The 12004-nt window shown below is 41.8% G+C and overlaps 1 long non-coding RNA gene across 1 annotated transcript in view; it reads right to left on the bottom strand.

Moving 5' to 3' along the window:
• Positions 1-7762, bottom strand: part of LOC148392265 (uncharacterized) — a 57111-nt gene extending 49349 nt beyond the window's left edge. Inside the window, exon 1 of the long non-coding RNA XR_015860985.1 lies at positions 7623-7762. This is a non-coding gene — a long non-coding RNA (uncharacterized LOC148392265). The remainder of the gene's footprint in view (positions 1-7622) is intronic.
• Between the last annotated feature and the right edge of the window lie 4242 nt (positions 7763-12004).

Below are 12004 nucleotides of genomic sequence, written 5' to 3'. Positions count from 1 at the left end.
AAGAGTGAGCTGGGTGACTCACATCACTCGCAATCGTGGTTGCCTTGCGGGCGAGATGGGAGGTGTAAATGTCCTTCAGGGAGGGGAGCGAAGCACCAATAATCTTACCAGCCGTATTCACTATGCGCTGCTGGGTCTTCAAGTTCTGTCCAGTGCAGCTACCGCCGAAGACAGCGATGCAACTGGTGAGGACGCTCTCAATGGTGCCACGGTATAATGTAGACAGGACTGCCTGAGGAGCATAAGCACGCCTGAGCTTCCGCAGGAAGTACAGGCGGCGCTGAGCTGTCTTTGCCAGTGACGCGGTGTTTGCGGACCAGGAGAGGTCCTCACTGATGTGCACCCCCAGGAACTTGGTGCAGCTCACCCTCTCCACCACAGCACCGTCGATGATCAGCGGCAGGTGTTTTGTGTGACCCTTCCGGAAGTCAACAACGATTTCCTTGGTCTTGTTTACGTTCAGCAGGAGGTTGTTGTCCCTGCACCACGTGGTCAGAAGGTCAACTTCCGACCTGTACCGAGTCTTGTCGCCCTTCGTGATGAGACCCACCAGAGTCGTGTCGTCAGCAAACTTCACTATGCGGTTGTCGCTGTAGGTCGCAGTGCAGTCATGCGTCAGCAGGGTGAAGAGCAATGGACTGAGCACGCAGCCCTGGGAGGCCCCCGTGCTCAGTGTGATGCTGGCGGAGATTTTGTCGCCAACACGCACCACCTGAGGCCTCTGACAGAGGAAGTCCAGTAGCCAGTTGCAGAGGGAGCTACTGAGGCCCAGCTCGTCGAGTTTGCAGATGAGTCGCTGCGGCACAATGGTGTTGAAGGCAGAGCTGAAGTCCACAAACAGCAATCGCACATATGAGTCCTTTCTCTCCAGGTGGGTGAGGGCCGAGTGGAGGGCAGAGCAGATGGCATCCTCAGAGGACCGTTTGGCACGGTACGCAAACTGGAAAGGGTCAATGGTGGGGGGGAAGAATGGTGGTTGGACATTGCATGTGTCGGTGTAATGATGATGTTCATAGTATTGGATCTAATACATAGAGGTGCTATTTTCAATTGTTTTGGGAAGAATTCAACTAGTCACAAATATTTCAGGCATGGGAAAATTGAATGCGGGGTTGGCATTTTCATAAGATGCCCTCTCACATACCCAAAAATTTCACTTTGCACTGATCATCGAAATAGTCCTTAGGTGTGAGTATAAAGGATCGGGTGCTCTATTAGATCCTAATTGGACGCGGGGAAGGCCCATCCAAAATGCATATGTGAAAAAAAACACATCCAATATCAACATAATACATAGATTCCAAGAGGCTTTGATATCAATTCAAGCCATGGAGAAGAAAAACTAGAAAATTTAGGATTAACACCTTTATTCGGGACGCAGCAAAGCGTTGTCATCATCAAAGTATGTTGCAAAGGTAATGATGACGAAGCTTGAAGACTGAAACCATTCGAATATACATGTATTTTCAGTCAAATTTTAAGGGTTGAATTGTAACAAAACTGTCCAAGAAACAATGGAAAGTCACAATCCCCTGAACATTAAACTGTAAAACACCCCCAGATGTTATTTTTTTCTGGAAAATCAGCAATTGAGTCACATGGCGAACATCAGATTGAAATATGACTGGAATGGGAATAAAATAGGTTGTCTTGCTGCTGTAATAATCTAACCAGCACAGTTAGACTGAAGAAATAACCATGCTATTATTAATTTAAGAATCATTCCTTAGATCATCATTACAAGAACACATTCAGCGTGCGTGGGTGTGTGTGCGCGCATGCGTGTGTATACGATTGCCTGCTTGTGTGTGCACTATACATTCATGTGTGAAAGCATGCTCTAGTTCCAACTCAATTTTGGCATTAATGACGAACTGATTTCAATTCAAGTTCAGGGATCAGATACTCGCTCTGTTAAATAATGTAGCAGGTAGCACCAATTGATGTCCCATTTGAACAGCAGAGAGAAATGTTGGAGGATTAATATATAGTAGGTGCTCTAAGTATGTCAACAACTGCTGTTAAATACTCTGGGGCAAGGAAAAGGATGATTGCCAAACATATATACAGTATTCGCGTGTGTGTGTGTGTGTGTGTGTGTGTGTGTGTGTGTGTGTGTGTGTGTGTGTGTGTGTGTGTGTGTGTGTGTGTGTGTGTGTGTGTGTATACCTATGTGCGTGCGTGTGCGTGTGTGTGTGTGTGTATTAAAATCTGTGCTTGAGTGCACGGCCAGCATGTCTATGTTTATGTTTGTGACTGTTCAAGCAATGTGTGTCACTCATCAATAATGTACGACCCTCAGTTATGCCCTCTTCAAAGCAGTGACGCTCTAGTGTTCCACATAATTAACTCTTTGAAACACACATGCGCACGCACATGCACACACACAGGCACACACACACACTCACACACGCACAAACACACACACATATATCCTATATATAATAAACGCATTGAAAATAAATGTATGGTTATACCAATAAACTTACCCATTTGAAATCCATCCAACCAACCATCCAGCCGTCCATCCTTCCGTCCGTCCAGCCCTCCATCCATCCATCCATCCATCCATCCATCCATCCATCCATCCATCCATCCATCCATCCATCCATCCATCCATCCATCCAGCCAGCCATCCATCCATCCATCCATTTTCTGTGCCGCTTGTCCCCACAGGGGTCGCGGGCGTGCTGGAGCCGCTCCCACCCGTTATCGGGCAGTATGCGGGGGGCACCCTGAACCGGTTGCCAGCCGATCACAGGGCATCCATAGACGAACAACCATTCGCACTCACACCTACAGGCAATTTGGAGTGTTCAATCGGTCTACCATGCATGTATTTGGAATGTTGGAGGAATTGTAGATTTGTAATTTTTTAATATCAAAATGAGGAAAACAAAAACTTTTAAAATTATCTTTCTTGCTTCTCTTTCAATAGAAAAAAAGGAATTTATAATTGGAAAAAAAAAAATCCTCTTTCAGGCCATGAACAAATTGCAACCACAATATGTATTTAAATAATGATGATGATGATCATTTCAGGTCAGGAAGATATAAACCCCATTTCCAAAAAATGGTTCACCATTAAAAAAGCAAAAAAAAAAAAGAACCCGGTCGTTACTGTCATGACATGTAAGTCTCAGTGTCGCAATGAAACCATTAATGAGGAAAAATACACTGTAATGTTTTCAATAGCACATTGAGTGGCATTCGTTTTTGTCTTTTATCATTATTAATTGAAAAAGTAAACCACAAAGATCTCCAGAGCTCGTGACAATTACATTTGCATTTAAAATTGAACAAGGAGAAGGGTAACATTAACATGGAATGCAAACTCAGATATACACACACACACACTCACACGCACACATGCACTTACGTACACCCACTTTTGCGCACAAAATCGAGTGATGTTGGTACCAGCTTGGAGTGATGGTAATATCAGGCACTGGAGGAGCTGCTAATGAACAGGGCAAATGGGAAGAAAGGCTCAAGCTCAATCCACTAATTGCCTTAAAAGCTTTTTGTACAATTTACCCTGTCAACAGAGATGGAGGCTGCAGTGTGTTTCTGCAGGTGTGTCTTTCTGTAGGTGGGTAAGTGAGGAGCGGGGGGGGAGAACACCAGAAAACATAAGAAAGTGAAAATTGAATGTTTTTTATTCATACAACCAACTCGAATACTGTCCCACACTTTGCCAGGGCATTTAGTTGAAGCAAGGTGTCTTTGTTCATTATTATTATTATGATTATTATTATTATCATTATCATTATTGTTATATTTATTTGTAAAAGTAGGACTAATCTGTCCTGTCCTATGTTTTATTTATTTTTCTGTAAATGGTATATTGATATGCCATATGGTACATATATGACACGTGACCAGAATGGACGTCTTTTGCCCAACCATCAGTGCAGCACTAAATTGTCTGCGAGGGTTGCTATGGTAATAAGCAAGTATCATACAAAATACAAACTTGAAATTCTGAGCGGTTAAAGAAGATTTAGGAAAAAATCATCTTGTCTGTATTGGACACAAGCAATGCACACACTTTTGATAACATTTTTAGAGTGCACTCAAAGCAGTCATCAGCATGCAGAGCAAAATTGACGACTTTCACAAAATAGCTACATGAATAGAGTCTACTGGTCGTTCTTGTCTCTTTTTTTTCAGAGTATATTTTTCCATGTTTTAAGTCAGGTACAGAATAAAGTACTTCCTTTTTATGACAGATATTCATTGGTCTTGGATTTTAAATGTACTTTTAATAATGTAAAACACTTTGAATAACCTTATGTATGAAACAACATTTCGTGGCCTCACTGTTTTGTGGATTTTTTGAGGTATTTATTGGTGTTACGGGAATATTTTAAATATAAAGCCTTTCAGAGGATCCAACACACACGTACACGGGAGCAGTTAGGACTGCATTAAGTCAGTATGATAGCCAACCAGAAACCAATGTGAGCAAACCTGAATTCTGAAATCTGAATTTACAGAAGTACAGTAAAATGGAAAATTATAATTGCAGCAGCAATCCCTATCGTCAATCTGCGAGAGCCAGATGTGATGCAGGCTTCATGGTGGGAAGGTGCATTCCTCAGTGAGTGCTGGAATCCAGCACCCCACCGTGCTGCTATATCTTAAAAGGATCTGAGGCGCATGTCAAACCTTTAGCAAAAGTCCATCTGTGTAGAAATGTGCACTTCAAACCAGAAGTACTTCTCAAAATGAGACAATAATTTTACTATTTGTTTACTAGTCTGTACGATGTATCCTGATCTTCCATATTTCATCCATCCATCCATCCATATTCTATTTCAAAATATTCTTATTGTGATATTCACTCTTCATGATAGAATTTCTGTCTTTTCCAGGTGACTCAGCTGAGTAGTCAGGTGGCACTCACTCTATTGACCAGCCATTGTGCTGGACATTTCCAAACATTGATCAGTGAATGAGGCCCATTCAGTGGAAGGAGGGACAGATGTCCTTGCAGAGACTGTGTGGAGGCCTTTCGGCCTCAGATTCATCCCTAGAGTCAAAGCTGTGTCAATATAAACAGTGTGCAGAGACAGAGGTGGCCCTGGGTCAACCCCAAAGCCAATGCCTGAAGATGACCAGCAGACGTGTGCATACACACGCTTCACAATCACATACACAGAAGTTGGCATGCCAATAACTGCAGCACCTTATTGAGTTGACCGGGTCCAAGTTCTGACAAGATCTATAATTTCCCCTTGGGTCCCTACTGCGGTATATCCTCGTCAGCTAACAAGGCTAAACGTGAGGGCAGTGGCTTCAATAGTGAGACAGGATTGCTGTGCTACATTTCCCCAAGGACAGTATCCAACTTTTTGATTTTGCCAAGACCTGCTATAATTTGGATTGGCTTGGTTTCAGTTATGGTTCCAGTTATGACACGGTTTAACTGCCTCCAATAACCTACCTGCATTAGGAATCTAAAATCGTACGTGGGCGTTCAAGACTCAAGACTCGACTTGTGACACGACAATTTGACAGTCTTGATTACTGTTCATACTATAGTATGTCCAATATGTATAGAATATACATAAAATATAACATTAAGAGTAGTATACAGTATACTTGCTGGGGAGAGAAAGTATACTGGTCCGTCAATCTCGGACGTTTGTCAAATGTTATTACTTTTGGCTCTAAATGATACATGTATGATGTAAGCAAAATATTCTCATAAAATTAATAATCTAACTAAAATACCAGTAGGGCATCAACAGCATATTGGTGATAAAGCTAAACTTCATGAAGGAAACTATTCTGTTAAGGTAGGAGATATGCAGACTCAAAGGGAAGAATGAGCAGGAAATATGCATTTAGGTAACTCCAGGCAGATAGATGCAAAGCAGCATGCTTCCAACAGAAGCAAATATGTCTCGTACATCTCTTTGGGAGCCATCTCAGTGCATTGCCAGAGTTGAATCTCAGCAGGGGAGAGTATCATTCCTAGCGTCACTTTCTAGTAGGAGATACCTCATTGTTAGCAAATTCTCTAGGGATGTGGCACTTTGTACCATGGCTGCATTGACGGAGCTGGCATGTTTTGAGTGCTAGACTCACTGGGTGTTATGGGTTGTGTGACTTGTGCTGTTGAAAACACACACCTACATACCTACTCACGCACTGTCTCACATGGGTACACAAGCCAACACACTCATACAAAAGGAGTCAAAATCCCATTGCTCACTCCGCAACGCTATGGGCGAAAGAAACTCACATTCGATGAAGACAACCCGAAACAATATAATTCATTAGCAAACTCCCTGGTTCACTACTGCTACATACAGTACATGTTAAGATATTTTCTTATCCTAGTCACACAGCAGGTACAACGTTGAGGCTTGGCTCACAGTCTTCTGTTCTGAAAAGTTGTTGCTGCAGTTAAACTTTCGCCACCGTCATGTCATGGAAACCTTCTCTGCACACACACTATCCTTTCCTCCTGCGATCAATGGTCTCATCCAACCTGGACTTACATCAAAGTCCCTACTTCCCCCCCATGCTTCTGTGCTGAAGGTTAGCTGATCCACAGGTAACCTTTTTCCTCTTTCATTCCTCATCTTCTTCCCCTCTCTCCTCCCCTCTCTCCTTCTGTTTCTGCGCTCTCTCAGAACCAGTGAGCATCAAAGACTGCTGGGCCTCACGCCAGGGGCTCCACACTATGCAACCTGCCCCAGACTCCCCGCCAGTATCAATCCCCCATCACTAAGCCACTGCACCGCCAAGAACCTCCCTCCCTTCCCCAAAAAAATCATGTGGAGCACACACCCATCGTGATATCCGCCTCCCACCGGGCCACAGATCTGCAGTGTCTACCCCATGCTGGTTGCACATACTGTAAACAACAAGCTGTCAACAGGGCTACAGCGTACCAGCCTCTGATGTGACCTATGGAACAGCAAACTGGCTGTGGAGTGGGGCTCCATGCTCAGCAGGTGGGACAGGGGGCTTGGTAGTTTGGGGCCAGTCAGTCAGTACTGCTGTTTGTGGGGTGCATGGCTACCTTAGTTTCTGCAGAAGGGTTAACTTGCCTGTCGCAGACTAGTGTGTCTGCCAAACCTACTGCAATGATAATTTAATTGAAATATGTTTTTTTTTAAAAAGTTGCAACGTGTATTTTAATCTGGAAAAATATTGTTGCATAATATGATGAAAAAAATATACCGTAATAAAACAAATACAACAAATTGGATTTAAAAATGTATTAAAAAGTTTGACTAAAAAAATCTATTGTCATTGTCAAGCTGTCCTGATTTTCCTGAGTTCTTTGCCCCAACTTGAAAAAGGGCCTTAGAATGCAAGAACAATTCGGATTGTCCTCTTTTCTTTTTCTTTTTGCAGTTTATTGCACAATTAATCAGAGGGTGATTAGTCAGGTTGAAAACATTGCTTTAAGTTCAACTAGACCGGTAATTGCATACATGTACTAGAAAAAATATGAGGCATAAATAACTTCAAATCGATTGAGCCACTCAACGTTAAGATAAACACAGTTTGTACCGCAAACTAAACATTTCAAACAAACCAAACATTTCAAACAAACCAAACATTTTCAAACAAATTAAGCATTCAAGTCCATTTCCTACCAGTTGTGTGTGATCAGGAACAGAGGAGTCTCTTTGGGTTTTTTTTTCTTTGCATTCTCTGTTTAAGTTTTCTTTCTTCCACTTAGAGGCTTTGCCTCCTTTGTTCCCCAGCTTTTATACTGATCTGTAGGCAATATGGCCATCCCTGGCATCTGACAGGAAAATTGATGAACAGTGATTTGGCTGTTTTTTTTTCTGCCCCCTGCAGGTCTGGAGGGAGATCTCGTGGATATTTTGTTTGAATGATCTCTGCCTCTGTTAGTTGACGTGACAGTCATATTGCATCAATCAAATGGCCAATGTGCTGCTCTTTCTGGTGTTCCCACCTTGGTTACCTGGGGCTGTATAAGACAGACAGACAGACAGACAGATCATCAGTGAAGCAATAATAAATAGTCATTCTGCCCAGAGGAAAAACATATGATTGAGAGTAATGTTGTCTATGTTGTTGCAGTGTTTCTGCTAAATCAGTTGCTTATAAATTCCTGAAAATGTCCCGCTTTAATTGTTTTTCACTGACCCTTGAGATACTACTGTATTTTTATTTTTACCAGCAACCTGAAAAATAATTGAAGACATTCAGTGGTTTACATTATATAAAATACTAAATATAACTGAGCATATCATAAAAACATCAGGTGAACTCATTCATAATATGACTGAGATAAAACAACACTACAGGATTCTTCTTTTTCTGACATTTACCTAGATTTATCTGATATTCGTTTTGTCTCTACCTTGTCGTTTGACATGACTTCTCCTACTGCACACAATTGCTGCTGTCTCCCACCCTGACAATTGTCTATGTGCTATTATTACTGTCATCTCTCTACCTTCTCTCGCCTCATCTCCCCATCCCCACACCTACTCAACGTCTCCTCTCAACTCACACTCCGATTTGTAGCTCTTAATATTGTATCTGTCTACCAGAAGGACAGGAGCAGTGGAAATGACATGTTTCTGCAGATAATCCCCCCCCCCCACACACACACACACACACACACGCACACACACACACACACACACACACACACACACTTTCAAGACACTCATACTACGTCAAGCTCATAGTGTAATTATGTGGGAGCCGAGCAGTCAGTTACATAGCTGAGTGCTGCACATATCAGAGCTGGGATGTTATACTGACACTGATAGGGTAAACCAAATGGCCAGGCTGACAAAACACATATTTGAACTTAGAAACAGGGAAAATGGACAAGCTCCATTGTACAAAATGAAGGCGACAATTATTTTAATTATTACCATGGATTTGAGCATGTGGGCGTGACACGAGTGAATTTAAGGCAAACACCAAGCTTGTGGCAATTACATACTAGGCATACTATGTTCCTATGTTAGAGAAACTGAACAAGCTAAGTACTAAAACCCCATAATAATATGATTAGAATTTTCCATTTTATGCTGTTTTGCAAAATCAAGAGAATTTTGAATTACCTGTACAAGTTAATTTTTAGTTTTAGGTTTTAGTTTGAGATCCGTGTAAAATTTGAGAGGTGGTTTAAGCCTGATTTGGTCACATGCTTAGATGTGGGATAACACAGAATCTCGTAAATCGAGTATAGCGTGTAGTGTATCTCAGACTGGATACAGCACAGGCCGGCAGATCTGCAAGATCTGCATCGCTGTCCAGTGGTACCAGCCGACTTCAATTATGGTCAAATACTGACCCTTTTATTCCCTTTAAATGTGGCGCGGTAGTGGAACATTAAAGTCCCGACATTAGCGTTGAGGCCATTTGTAGTCATAATTGTCCTGCTCCACATGCTTTATTAAAACACATAGTCCCTGAAAGGAGCAAATACAAAATGTGATCAGGAGTCACAATAATGCATATGTATTTTGTTTTAGTTGATGAGCAAGACAATACAGTACAATCACTCCTTGGACTCTCCTTGAATTTGATCTGGTGGGTAAACTGTTACCGAAGATGCAACATAACCAGATTGTCATCTACTGTAAAGAACCAAAACAAAATAAACAATAACATTTTCCAAATTTCAGACAAATACTGAGCTGACCAAATGTTGACAGCTACGGTCAAACTACTAACTTGTCAACAATGGCAGCCCAATGAAGATACGAGATGTCTAACTTTCACTGGCCTCATTTTTTATTTGATCTTTCAGACATCCAAACACTGATCTTGTGAAACAGTTGTGGTGGGATTATGTCATCTGGACAGCAATGTACAATGAAACCTTCAAAGTTATCACCTTGGAATCAGCAGTTTGGAATCCAAACACAAGTCATCATCCAAATTTCTAGTGAAGCCAGTTCGTTTGTGTCGTTTGCATAATTTTGTCTTTCTATGTTTTTTTTGATTGCCATAATGGCAGTGAAATAATTTTTTGTTGTTGTATGGCAGTTTAGAATGTTGAAATGCTTCATCCAATATGGTTAATCAGGATTTAAAATAGCTTTTTCATGCAAGTGATTGTACTTCAATTGATTCCAATTAAACAATGTCTAAGAAAGTATCTACTGACAAGCTCGAACAACCAGCATCACAGATTGTAACTGAGGTTCCACCATATGTGAGAAATCAGTTTCACAGGTGAAAATTATTTTCATTGGTTCTACCACTCTACATGTTACCACCTTTTAATGACTGCACTGGTTGTGTGCCTCTGAGCGCACGCAGTCAGGTTCAATATTGTGCCAACACATTCCAGGAAGAAAAAGAAAGTGAAGCAGACATAATGACCCAGTGAGAAAAGCAGCAGCGCAGCGAGTGCTTCAACGCCAGGCAGAGGGTACAGAACCCTGCATGAATATCAAAAAGCTTTGTCACTTTGACCTTGAGATAAATATTTAAAATCCAGCTCCAGTCTATTCACCCATACACATCAAGTACACACTGATCATGGTGTGCCCTGGGGCCATGGGTGAACTGAAGTCTTCCTCATTAACTGCCTGTTGTGATCCATGTACAGATAATTACTGCTTATACTCAAAGTACAGATATCTTATATACACGTATGTATAGGTAATACCATAATCGATACTCGTACGGGATGGATGGATGGATGGATGGATGGATGGATGGATGGATGGATGGATGGATGGATGGACGGACGGACGGACGGACGGACGGACGGACGGACGGACAGACGGACGGCTCGATCAATCGATTATTTCCTTTTGCACATTAGTACTTGCGTTACCCTTAGCTTTAGGTTTGACACTGTTTGTTTCTTATTTTGTGAATAAACAGTTTCTTTTAACACTTTACTCTGGTTTTATGTCCTCCTCTTTTGTTGTGGCCAACAGCCAGTCATAGAAGTGTGTATAATATACACACACTTGTATAATAGCATACCTTCTATTAAAAAGAAACGTCAATGTGTAAAAAGCACAGACTAGGAAAGTTGGTGGAAGACTGACACCGAACATGTCCCTTTTCCTTATCCAGCTTTCTACTTGTATAAGGCTTGTTCTCTTTCTCTGCTGTAGCATATGTCTCAGAATCTCATCTTGTTCCTCCTTTGTGTTTGTTACGCTTTCTCAACATCTGCACTCTCTCTTTACATTCCGATATCCTTCATCTCCTAGGAATATCTATGAACACATCCTTCCTTCTCTCCCTATATTTATCTCATCTCTAGCTGACTCTCACCCTCCCTCCTTCCATGTATTCCCTCTCTCCCACTCTCAGTGGACTAAAGTCCCACTCGGTGAAAATTAGGAAGGAGGAATGAGCTTGGAATGGTAAATTGTTTATTTTTGACAACTCTGTGCGGCATTAAACACCACCCCCATTCCCAATGAAACCACATGATGGTAGTGAAGTCAAAGAAGGGAAAAAAACAAACAAACAACCAAAACAACTCATATTAATCACTGTAATTGTGTGGGTGCTTTGGGTACCCAAGCGGCCGGGTGCCGATGAGGGATGGTGCTGCTCACAGGCCTCCCTCGCCTTCATGAATCACAGCCAGAGTTTCTCGCCGGCCGCCACGGAACAAAAGATGGAGATGAAAAATGCAGCAATTAAGTGATTTGATTTCTGCTCTACCCTTCTGTATATCTCTCTCCCAGCCTCTTTTCGGGCCACACACACACTCAGGCCCACACACACACATGCACACTCACATAAAACAAAAATTGAAATACATACCCTATTCATAATAGGTGAAAACATAGACATGTAAAACTCAATAACGCTCTTTAATAGACACACAAATAAATGTACATGAACACGTCAGCTATACTGTATGCTGTGCCAAGATGTGAAAGCTGATTAATTCTATTTATTGATGGAAATAGTTTAGGCTGCTTATTGGTTTATGATATAGGCTCCATTTGGAAATTATTGTGTGTTGCCTCTCCAAACACACACACACACACACTCACACACTCTC

Source organism: Syngnathus floridae, chromosome 10 (assembly GCF_059516105.1).
Source record: "Syngnathus floridae isolate MCC-2025c chromosome 10, RoL_Sflo_1.0, whole genome shotgun sequence".
NCBI classification, from domain to species: Eukaryota; Metazoa; Chordata; class Actinopteri; order Syngnathiformes; family Syngnathidae; genus Syngnathus; species Syngnathus floridae.
This window is presented reverse-complemented; position numbering and strand designations above follow the sequence as displayed.